This window comes from Apium graveolens, chromosome 10 (genome assembly GCF_009905375.1).
Source record: "Apium graveolens cultivar Ventura chromosome 10, ASM990537v1, whole genome shotgun sequence".
Lineage (NCBI taxonomy): Eukaryota > Viridiplantae > Streptophyta > Magnoliopsida > Apiales > Apiaceae > Apium > Apium graveolens.
In genome coordinates, this window is record NC_133656.1 from 148,302,831 (window position 1) to 148,315,863 (window position 13,033).

The 13,033-nt window shown below is 37.6% G+C and overlaps 1 non-coding gene across 1 annotated transcript; it reads left to right on the forward strand.

Annotated features, from left to right (window-relative positions):
• Positions 1 to 12,700: 12,700 nt before the first annotated feature.
• On the forward strand, positions 12,701 to 12,807 carry LOC141694520 (small nucleolar RNA R71). Its single transcript, XR_012563815.1, has one exon. It is a non-coding gene; the product is annotated as a small nucleolar RNA R71 (small nucleolar RNA).
• Positions 12,808 to 13,033: the final 226 nt, after the last annotated feature.

Below are 13,033 nucleotides of genomic sequence, written 5' to 3' on the forward strand. Positions count from 1 at the left end.
TTTTTGAAATAACTTAATATGATGTACACTTATCGTATCTTAAAAACCAAATTTTAAATTTATATGAATATAAAAGGTTAAACTAGATCAAAGTAGATTAATGAGATTGGTTTAGTCTGATTAATAAGATCAAATTAGATCAAAAGATAAGTGAGAAAATTGGGAATATAATTTAGAACTATATTATATTATCAATGACAGAAATTAAAAGTTCGGTCGGTCGTTTGGTTCGTCAGCATAGCACATTTTTAAACTTATTTATCCTTACAAAGTTAATTACATTTTCTGAAATTCACACCTAAAGGGGGGGGGGGTGAATAGGTGTTGTAGCAAACTAATATCGATTTTTATATGTTACCAAATAAGTATCAAATTGTTAGACAACTTACGGTTAAGTTCGAATATATATTGTTAGCGAGCTGACTATGAACATGCAATGTAGAATAAATAACAGCAAGTAAACAATACACAAGAATTTTAGCCAGGTTCGACCCCTATGCTTAATGATCTACGTCCCAGTCCCCTACCAAACCTAGCAAGGAATATATTATTAATCACTTTAAAGCACGATTACAAGAATCAATAATATATCTCCCTTTATCCCTTGTTCCTGATAACAACTTGTTAATAACACATGTTCTCTTGAGTGAATTACCCTCTAAGCTCTATACCAAACCTGTATAGCCTTCTTTAGCAATGTAACTACCACCTGAATCCTTGTTATCCAAGCTCAACTACTCAACAACAAATTTTTACACCTTGAACAATATAAATTGAATAGAAAGATATAACTCAAATTATAAACTTAATATAGATATACGTGTATATACTAGAGCTCAAACTAAAAGATAGTTAATGAGGTGTGAAGTTGTATTTTCAGAAAACTTGGTATGTATCTTGTGATCAGTCATAAAATGAACACACCGCTATGTATTTATAAGATGACCAATGTTCAGACTATCAAACAACACACATTGGTCTTGAGTTCAACTCTCACGTTTGTTTGTTATGATTATTTGAATATTAACAACTTATAAACCACGTTTAAACTGAAGATAAGATGATAAAAAGTTTATAAGACCAGGTTTTCAGTTTAGTTTGAAAATAATATAGTGTATAGGTTATTGTTTAGATTACCCAAACCAAATTACAACGGTCTTGACTCCAACTCTCACGTTTAATTTGTTTGAGAAATTGAAACCCTAACATACACATATATTGTATGTATATTGAAGGTGGTTAGAGAGTAAAATGTGTTTATAAAAGATACCTTCTATACATATCAACCCAAGCACTTAGAAGTTTGTTATGGATAAGAATTTTAAAATAAATAAATTCCTATTAAGTAGGATAAGGATTTTAATAAAGCATTTGGCTGAAAACCGAGCTCTAATATAATAGATAACGTATAGATATGTATTAGAGTCCTTATAAGTGAATTCCTATTAAATCTGCTTGAAAAACGGACTTTGACATTATCTCCAACAACTTATGGGAGGAGGATCGCAGCTTGTCGACAAGCTTGCATCTAATTGTTAGCTTACTGATAGGCTCTGCTCCCATAATGTTTGCTTGCTTACAAGATCCGTTTTCATACAAATAATATTGATAACATCTTTTTTATTAGTTTTACCTTAATGTCTAGTATGTCCCACAAAAGAGAATTAGCAACATGCACAAGAAGCTTTAAATAGTATATCACTTTTAAATTAAATAGCTCGCTGATATGGTCAAATCAGCGGTCTTAGCTTGCTGTATGTTATCATCAAAATTAGTAGTGTAACAATCACCCCTTTTTGATGATCACATATCAACTTGATGTTGGGGATAAAGCTCCCCCTCAATTAAACATCCTGCAAGATTAAGTTAAATAACAAATATAAAATTGTAGGCTAAATGATATTCAGTAACAAGCTATCATCTTACTATAACATGTCATCATCAAAACTAATAGGCTTTCATTCTACCCCTTTTTGATGATTACACACCAATATTCAGGAGCTAAGTACTCCCCTTGAAAAAAGTATGCTTCCCTTGCAAAATGATTAGCATTATGCACAAGCAGTTTAACATAATTTCATATAATCATGTAAGCATGCTATAAAGTACTTGAAGTATCTCATCCCATCACATAAGCAATAAAGTACACGAAATAGAGAGTAATAAGCATAATTAAATATGATAAGAACCTCCCCTAAATCAAACAAACTTTAAATCCTGAATTTTCTCCCCCTTATTCATCAAAAAGGGTATCCACATATTATCAACAAAAGAAATTCAAATAGGCATGTATTGGCATGAATGAACATAAAAACATACTGCATAATTTAGCAAAAAAAACATACTGCATAGCATGTTATTGTTAGAATCAGATAAATAAAATATAGTTGCATAGCAAAATTATTAAGTAAGCATATATAACCGTAAGCTGATAATACCCGATTTTAGATTGTCAGCTTCCTGTCCGCGCATCACACATGCCCAATTCTCTTTTTAGCATATTGAAACGTTCTTCTTTAGAAATATTATCTCTCAAGAAATGATGTTGAACATCTATATGCTTCGTTCTTGAATAATTATTTTAATTCTTGATAGGTTAATAGTTCATGTGTTGTCACAATGGATTAGAATTTTCTTCAACAATTTGACTGCCTGCGAAATATGCATCACTTTACCTAACAAGATCAAAGGCATTTATAATAGGATAAAATAAACCAAGAGTAATAGTTCCACTCAAATATTTAAATATTCTCTTAAATCATTCAAATGAGACTTTTTAGGTTTGGCTTAAAATTAGGGGTGAGCTAACAAAAACCGAAAAACTGAAATCGGACCGAAAAACCGAAAAACCGCACGGAAAAAACCAAAACCGACAAAAACCGAAAAAACCATAACCGAACCGATAGAATGGTTTGGTAACGGTTACGGTTTTACTCATATAACCGAACTGAAAAACCGAACCGTTTGTATAATATTATATTTTCATAACAATATATAATAATAATAATAATAATTATAGCTAATAATATAGTAATAAAGTTTTTTTTTTAACAGAATAGTAATAAAGTTAAATAGTCATATATAAAATTTTAGTTACCATAGTTACCATACAAGACCTAATTTCATTTTAATATTAAATTGAGTATGACATTAACCATGTACAAAAGCTTGTTTTTCCAGATTGATGTTAGAAGTCTATAAGTATTGCAGTGTCTAATAATAAAGTCGAATAATTACTAGTTTAATCTTTAATTCTACATTTGAAAATGGACTCACTTAATAATAAAAATATAATATAAAGTGTATAATTTTAAATATTTATATTTTTTATCTTATATTTTTTTAAACTTATTATTATAAAAAATGTATAAAACCGAAAAAACCCGAAACCAACAAACGTTTAACCAAACCGCAAAAAATAGTCCCGGACGGTTCAGTTAAGGTTAATAGCTAAAAACCGAACCGAACCAACATGTACGGTTAGGTAACGATTTTCGGTAAAAACCGAACCGAACTGTGCACACCCCTGTTAGTCGCTAAACACGCGCTAAAATTACACGCAAGTATATGCGTTCGCAAGTAGTATAAGATATAAATCAGATTCGTTCCCACGGAGACTGGTTTTGGTTAATTATAGATTATGCACCTATGCAACAATGATATGGTTATTATCCAATGCTAAGACGATTTACAGATTGAGATTGTTTATAACTAAGAATTAAACTAATAATTATAACTAAAAGAATAAGAACGGTTGAATTAATATATATCCCAAACAGGGATTCTAACTTCATTAGTTATTTCATTCAATAGCTTTTTCATTCTTAACCTTAGCATGTAATGGTGATGACACTAATCAGATAACACGAACTGATAAACGCCAACTTTCGTTACACGAATACCATACTACTAGACATCCACAAAAGAGATAGAAGTTGAATAGACACTAATTATATTGAGACCCTATATGTCTATAGAATTTGACAACATAACAGTTTAATGCACAAGTTATCTATCAAGATTACATAGGGCAAGTAAGATGGTTAAAATTACTTACGAATCATGCATAACAGTAACACATGAACCTATGCTAGCATGGCAAATTCTAAACCCTTAAATTCACTTTCGCTTCATTAAGAATTAACACACTATCTTATAAGTTCACGATACTCATAAGATGAATACGCACAACCAATACTAGGTTATCATACAATCACCACACACTAAGGCATCGAAACAAATCAACTAAAGAAATCAATAAATAAATCCGTTAGAACCCCACGATAACGATTAGCCCATGATCGGACTCATCATCAACGTGAGTTCCGATGAAAGCATGGTATAATAATCGTAGTCTTTATAAACAAATAATAAACAAAGTACGAAACAAGAGTATAGGTTCAAGAATAAGAAAACTAGCAGCCAACGTTACAACTTAAACAAAGAATCACAAGTTAAAACTAGATCTTCTTTGTCTTGGTTGAATTGTGCTAAAACGGTCTTCTTAAGCCTTCTTCTTGTGCTCTCGTACGTCTCTCTATAAAAAACGAGCTTATTTATGTATATATAGCAACCCCATGCAGAGTAGAAGTCTTCTGGATCAAAATCCCAATAGAATCGGGATTTTAGTTCTCGACCTGGCGCGGGCGCGCGCTTGACCAGCGCGGACGCGCTGAGCTTCTGGACTTTGGGTGCGGCCGCGCGCTATCACAGCGCGGATGCGCTGACCTCCCGCTGAAAATTCTGACCTCTTCATTTTCCTTGCTGATTTGAGCCGGTTTTTCAATAGCTTTTATTCCAACACCTCCCTAACACCAAAGTAGCACCAAAATAATGCTAATTCACCTGATTACCTGGATAATGCCTGAAAATGCAAAAACACTAGAAAACACATTAAAATACCAACAATTTTAGTACAAATACACCAATTCAAAGCTTTACGGAGCGTAATAAAGTGTCATAAATGCCACTCAACATACCCCCAAACTTGAATCGATGCTTGTCCTCAAGCATAAACAGACTCAAAGAATAAGAAATAAAATGTATGAATGCAACTAAATGAATGCATCGATTCCCATAGAATAACTAAACCAATCAACAAGCAAGATTTCAACAAATGCAGTTATTCGCATAAAGATCAATCAAACCTCACAAATCAATCTACAAACCAGAGACGTGCGTGTGTGCAACTGCTTACAGATATACTATCGTAACTAGATCGATAATCATGACTCACTACTCATTAAAGCAATCACAAGGTTAAAAATAGAATAAAAGCTAGACTCAAAATAACTTATAACACTTCAATTCTTATATCGGAGTTTACATGGATTCACACTTTTATTCATAACAAAACAACACAAATATGCTTATTTGACCGTGCAATGAGTGAGGTCCACAAAAGACTTATACAATAGTACCCATGCAGCGAGCGTTAGGTTAGCGGATCCCAGACTATAAAAGCCTTAGGTCACTAGGCACAAAGTCCCCTAAGAACTTAATAACTCGAGTACTAAACATGCCCACTCGTGATCAATTATACATAACACTTAAATACTCTTTTTTTTCTCTTTTCTTTTTATTTTCTTTTTTTCCTAATTTTTTTTTCAAATTTCTGAACGAGTGCGTTTCGCTCCATCTCGCTCAACCCTAGACTACTCATATACATATGAGCCGGCTACTAGACATTTGACACCTAGCTACAAAACTAGCAATGAAATCCAATTTTCTTCAATTTTTAAATATCCATGTTTTTATTATTATTAAGAGAATATCCTAAATTCTAAATATAAACAAGCGATTAAACCTCAACAAACAAACAAACCATGACCATGATCTAGCACTTTAGCAACCTATAAGACTTAGTGAAATATAATTGCCTCTAGCATGTAAATCAATTCGATAAGACATAATATCACTAAATACGACAACACTACACTAGCATCAACATCACAAATCAATCGGAAAAATCATCTAAGGGATCATGTTATTATGCAAATATATGAAACTACATGAACAAACTATCATAAAAAACTACCAAAAAAAAACTACTACATGGCAAAATATACAACTATATGCACTAAACTAACATGAATATGCAAACTATATACGACTCACACAAAACATATTCTTTCAACTACTACCCCAAACTTAAAATATCTACTGTCCTCAGTGAAGGTAATAGTAAGGAATCAGGCATACCTACTCCAAATCAGGATCATCACCCTCAACGGGTGGAGTGTCAGGCATGTCTGAAGGTGGATACATGGAATCCTCACCAAATATTAGCCACTGGATGTCAACACTGATAGCTCTGAATGCAGTCCCAAGTGCCTGGGTGAGATCACGTGCAAACCGACTATGGATGTTATGCCTAACATCCATCTGCCTCGCTAGATGCTTATACTGTGTCGTACTCAAACCAGCTCCAACATCAGCACCTGCCTCCTCCTGCTCTTGCTGCGATGGACCACCCTCTTCTCCCAACTGAGCTCTCCAAGCTACCTTACTCGCCTCCTGCATTCCACCCGCATACATCTGATCCGTTGGCCTACCACTTGGAAGATGATCATATGAATAACCAAACCCTTAGGATCGGGCTTGCCACCATACCACTCAGTCATGTTCAACAGCGTAGAACTATCGATAGGAGCACTGGGAAGCTGTAGCTACTCATGTGCGGGCCAATGAACACCAATTGCCACACACAACTTCGTCACCACGGACGCATAGGGTATAGAACCCGTAGTACCTCCTCGCAAAAATCTCAAAATCCCCTGATATATAACCATCCCCAAATTAATATAATCGCCCTGAAGAATACCCCACAACAGATGAGCACGCTCCACCATAATCTCATGCACATGAGAAGATGGCATGATGTTAGCACAAATAAAAGAATTCCAAGCCCGTGCAAACCTGTTCATGCACGACGCAGGGAACATGGAGTAATCAGTTGTGCCCCTCTTGAACTTCCGGTGAGTCTCAGGCACACACAGAGTAACAACGATAAGATCCAAGTTGAAGTCCTCCGAAGTCTTATCGTTCCAAGTGTCCTGACCGGGCTTCCTCGCGGGCTGCTCAATCACCATCCTTATCGCATCAGCACTATACTCCACAGTCATCCCCCTAACCACCGTGAAGCCATTCTTTTCTGCCTTCACATTAGCATAGAACTCTCGCACAACACTCATGGGCACAACAGCGGAAGCCTCGTAAAAAGGAACCCAACCCATCTCTAGAATCATCTCCAACAACTTACCATCCTTCCCTGATGGCAGATTACCTCGCTCTTTTACTACAAGCTTCGAGAGAAGCCTCGTGTACTCCTCTTCAGCTTCTGTATTCGAAAACCTTGGCCTCATACCACCTGCAGACGAAGAATCGGTGGTGCTGCTGCTTACTTGAGTTCTTTGTCTCTTAGGTGCCATTGGAATTGAATAAGAGAGAATAAAAGCTAAGTGTTTGAGAGAGATTTGTGTTTGAGAATTTGTGAAGTGGTGGAGAAGTTTGTGTATAAGTGTGTGTATATAGAGGTGGTGAGAAGAGAATTAGATATGGAATAGAAGAGGGAATTGATTATGGGAATCATGGGAGTAATGGGTTTGATTTAGAGAGGGAAATTTGGGATGTGGAAGAGTAAAATTCGGGTAGAAATTGATTTTGTAGTAAAAATCCCGATTTTCTCTTCACAAACTGCTGTTTTTATTTTTCTGAGTCAGGACCCCGGCACGGCCGCACGCTAGACCAGCGCAGGCGCGCTCAACTTCTACCAAATTGGCGCGGGCGCGCTTACCTTCTGGAAAAACAGCGCGGCCGCGCGCTAGATCAGCGCGTGCGCGCTCAGCTTCTGAAGTTGGCCCTGAATTTTTTTCTTTTTCTGATTTTTTTATGTATTTCTATTTTCTTCTTGCTTCCTCTACCTACTAATGTACAACAAACTTAGGTTGCTCCCAAGAAGCGCTTATTTTACGTCGTTAGCTCGACGTAGAATCTTGAGATCAAACGGACAATAAAACAGCACTAACCACCTCGCGGTTTGCCGTGTCACCATAGTGATGCTTCAACCTTTGACCATTTACCTTAAATGCTTGGCCCGGATCATTCTCAAAAATTTCCACCGCTCCATGTGGAAACACAATTTTGATTATGAAGGGCCCTGACCACCTCGACTTCAACTTTTCAGGAAAAAATGGAGACGAGAGTTAAACAGAAGAACTTGTTGCCCCGACACAAATGATTTGAGCACTAGAACCCTATCATGCTACCTCTTGACTTTCTCCTTATACATTTTGTTGTTCTCATAAGCTTGAAGTCGAAACTCGTCGAGTTCATTCAATTGAAGCATCCTCTTCTTTCCAGCTACATCCAAGTCAAGTTTCAACTTCTTCAAAGCCCAATACGTCTTATGCTCGAGCTCCACAGGCAAATGACACCCCTTACCATAAACCAACTGGAACGGCGACATTCCCAATGGAGTCTTGTATGCTATTCTATATGCCCAAATAGCTTCATCAAGCTTCAAAGACCAATCCTTCCTTGATGGACACACAACTTTCTTTAAAATGCGCTTAATCTCTCTATTAGACAGATCAGCTTGACCATTTATCTGAGGATGATAAGCCGTAGCAATGCGATAATTCACATTATACCTTTATATCATAGCAATGAATTTGCGATTGTAAAAATGTGACCCCTCATCACTGATTATGACTCTTGGAGTTCCAAACCTTGTGAATATCTGCTTGTGAAGAAAATTAAGAACCACCTTCACATCATTCATTGGCAACGCCTTAACTTCAACCCATTTCGACACATAATCGACCGCCAACAAGATGTACTGATTGTTACAAGATGAGACAAATGGCCCCATGAAGTCAACTCCCCAAACATCGAAGACTTCAACCTCGAGAAGGACATTAAGAGGCATCTCATCCCTCTTAGACATATTACCCACACATTGACATCGATCACATTTCAAAACAAACTGATGAGCATCTTTAAACAAGGTTTGCCAAAAGAAACCTGCTTGAAGAATACGAGCTGCTGTCTTTTCTCCACCATAGTGTCCTCCATAAGCCGTTGAGTGGAAATCTCGCAAGATCCCCCCGTTTCGCTGTAAAGAATACATCTCCTGATGATTTGGTCAGCTTCTTGTCGAAAAAGAAATGGCTCATCCCACATATACCACTTCACTTTATGTAGAAACTTCTTCCTTTAAGCATATGATAAGTCGGGAGGCATGATATTACTCACAAGGTAGTTCACAATGTCTGCAAACCACGGTTCTTCCTCTTGCACTCCAAATAGCTGCTCATTGGGAAAAGACTCATTTATCAATGTCTTGTCTAGTGAAGTAGCATTAGGGTTTTCTAAACGAGATAGATGATCAATAACTTGATTTTCAGTCCCCTTTCTGTCCTTGATCTCTAATTTAAATTCTTGAAGTAAAAGAACCCATCTGATCAATCTAGGATTCGAGTCCTTCTTCGAGACGAGATAATGAATTGTAGCGTGATCAGTGTAAACTGTTACTTTAGTCCCAAGTAGATAAGATTGAAATTTCTCAAAATCATAGACAATAGCCAAAAGTTCTTTCTCCGTAGTAGTATAATTCAGTTGAGTGCCATTCAAGGTCTTACTAGCGTAGTAGACCACATGAAATATGTTGTTCTTTCTCTGTCCAAGAACTGCTCCAACTGCATAGTCACTTGCATCATACATCATCTCAAAAGGTTCATTCCATTCAGGTGCAGTTATGACAGGTTCTATGATTAAACTCTTCTTCAATATCTCAAAAGCGGCAAGCACTCATCATCAAACTTGAAAGGGACATCTTACTCTAGAAAACTACACAATGGCTTCGAAATCTTAGAAAAGTCCTTGATGAAACGCCTATAGAAACCCGCATGACCAAGAAAACTGTGAATTCCCTTAACAGAAATAGGTGGAGGAAGATTTTCAATGACCCCCACATTGGCTTTGTCCACCTCAAGACCTTTACTAGAGACCTTGTGCCCAAGAATAATGCCCTGTCACATCATAAAGTGATATTTATCCCAATTGAGAACCAAGTTGGTCTTAACACACCTCTTGAGAAAATGTCCAAGATTCTGCAAGCATTCATCAAAAGGTTCACCAAATACAGAGAAATCATCCATGAACACCTCCACATTCTGGCCAATCATATCAGAAAAAATGGCGATCATACATCTCTGAAATGTGGCTGGTGCACCACACAGACCAAAAGAAACTCATTTGAAGGTGAATGTACCAAATTGACAAGTGAAGGTAGTCTTCTCCTGATCTTCTGGAGCGATACAAATCTGATTATAACCCGAATATCCATCCATAAGACAGTAGTACTCCTGACCAGCCAATCTGTCGAGCATCTGGTCAATGAAAGGCAGAGGGAAGTGATCCTTCCTAGTGGCCTTGTTCAGCTTCCTGTAGTCCATACAAACTCTCCATCCCGTGACTGTTCAAGTAGGAATGAGCTCATTCTTCTTATTAGCAACAACTGTGATACATCCTTTCTTCGGTACACACTGAACTGGACTCACCCAAGAACTGTTAGAAATGGGATAGATAATCCCTGCATCCAGCCACTTAAGAATTTCCTTCTTCACTACTTCCTTCATGATCGGATTAAGTCTTCTTTAATGCTCAACTGTAGGATTGCTACCTTTCTCTAGCAGAATTTTATGCATGAAAAATATCTGCTATGGTCCAACCAATTACCGATTTGAACTCTCTTAGAATCCTCAAGAGCTTCTCCTCATCGCTACCTGAAAGATCAGATGCAGTAATCACAGGCAGAGTAGATGCATCACCTAAAAAAGCATACCTTAAATGTTTAGGTAAAGGATTAAGCTCAAGAGTAGGAGCTTCCTCAATAGATGGCTTGAGGCGTTTAGGAGCTTTATTCAATTCCTCCATTCCAAGAGATTCAAAAGGCATATCAATCTTCCTCTTCCAAGGAGAAGCATTCAGATATTGCAATTGCTCTTCATCTTCGTCATCTTCATTATGTGAATTCCCCATCAAGGCCTTCTCTAGGGCATCAGACCTTAGCAATTGATCAACTTCTGAAGTAACCACAGAATCAACCAACTCCACCTTTAAGCACTCCTCATTTTCCGTAGGAAATTTCATAGCATTGAACATATTAAAAGTTACATCTTGATCCAACACTCGCATTGTAAGCTCACCCTTCTGCATATCTATCAAGGTTCGGCCAGTTGCCAAGAAGGGTCTTCCCAAGATTATGGGAATCTTCTTATCCTCCTCGAAATCAAGAATTATGAAATCAGTAGGGAAGATGAGTTTATCAACCTTGACCAAGACATCCTCCACAATACCTCGAGGATATGTAATAGAATGATCGGCCAACTGCAAGGTCATATAAGTCAGTTTTGGGTCAGGCAAGTTCAACTTCTTGAAGATTGACAAAGGCCTCAGATTGATGCTAGCTCCTAAGTCACATAAGCATCTGTTGAAAGACACTTTTCCAATAGTAAATGGAATAGTGAAGCTTCCAGGATCTTTTAGCTTTGGAGGCAACTTCTGTTGTAGCACAACACTGCATTCCTCCGTGAGAGCAACATTCTCTAAATCATATAGCTTCACTTTCTGAGAGAGAATACCCTTCATAAACTTTGCATAACTAGGCATCTGCTCAAGAGCCTCAACAAAAGGTATGTTGATATGAAGTTTCTTGAACACCTCCAAAAACTTCTCAAATTGCTTATCCAGCTTTTTCTTCTGCAGCCTCTTAGGAAAAGACGGTGGAGGATAGATCTGTTTCTCCCCTGTATTACCCTCAGGAGGAGTGTGCTTAATAGTAGTCATCCTTGGTTCCACTTTTGCTTCCGGCTGCTCTACTTCTTCAGCCCCAGCTTCTTCCTCCGAAACTTGAGTTTGTTCAGTATTCGCAACCTTCCCATACCTCAAATTGATTGCCTTCACCTGCTCCTTAGCTTCCCTCTTTCCTGGTACTTCAGTGTAACTAGGTAGTGGACCAGGTTGACGATTTAGCAAGGCATTGGCAATTTATCCAATTTGATTTTCCAAGGTCTTGATGGAAATAACTTGGCTTTTGCACATAAGCTTCAAATCCTCTAATTCAGATTTTTCATTAGCTTGTTACAGCTGGAGTTGCTGTCTTAGTGCATATTGCGGTTGCCGAAAACCAGGGGGGTTGTACTGCTTAGCTGGGTACTGTTGATAAGGCTGTTGAACCGTATTCTGAGCATTGCTCCAACTAAAATTAGGATGATTGCGGTTGTTAGGATGATAGGTAGCTGGCACAGGTTGTTGCGATCGCTGAAAGTTGCTCACAAACTGAGCTGATTCACTAGAAATAGCACACTGATCAGTCTCATGGGCACCGACACAATGCTCACAGACACTAGAGATTTGATTAACTCCATAATTAGTCAAAGTATCCACCTTCATCGTCAAAGCCTTAAGTTGGGCAGCTATAGCAGTTGCTGCATCCAACTCCAGAATTCCTTCTACTTTTCCCTGAGTCAGTCTCTGGGAAGGGTTCTGGTATTCTTTAGCAGCCATCAGTTCAATTAATTCATAAGCTTCATTGTAGCTCTTAGCCCACAAGGCTCCTCCTGATGCTACATCGAGCATGGGTCTAGAAGTAGCACTCAATCCATTGTAAAAACAATTTATAATCATCCAATCAGGCATGCCATGGTGTGGACACTTCCTTAGCATCTCCTTATAATGATCCCAAGCCTCACACAGAGATTCTCCAGTTTGCTGAGCAAACTGAGTAAGAGTATTCCTGATTGTAACAGTCTTTTCTATAGGGAAGAATTTAGTGAGAAACTTTTGAGCAAGATCTTCCCAAGTAGTGATAGACCCTGGTGGTAGAGAATGTAACCAGCACTTTGCTTTATCCCTTAGAGATAATGGGAAGAGTCGCAGCTTGATAGCATCTTCAGTCACACCATTGAACTTGAAAGTGTCACAGATCTCGTTGAAATCCCTGATATGCATGTTGGGGTCTTCTTTAAAA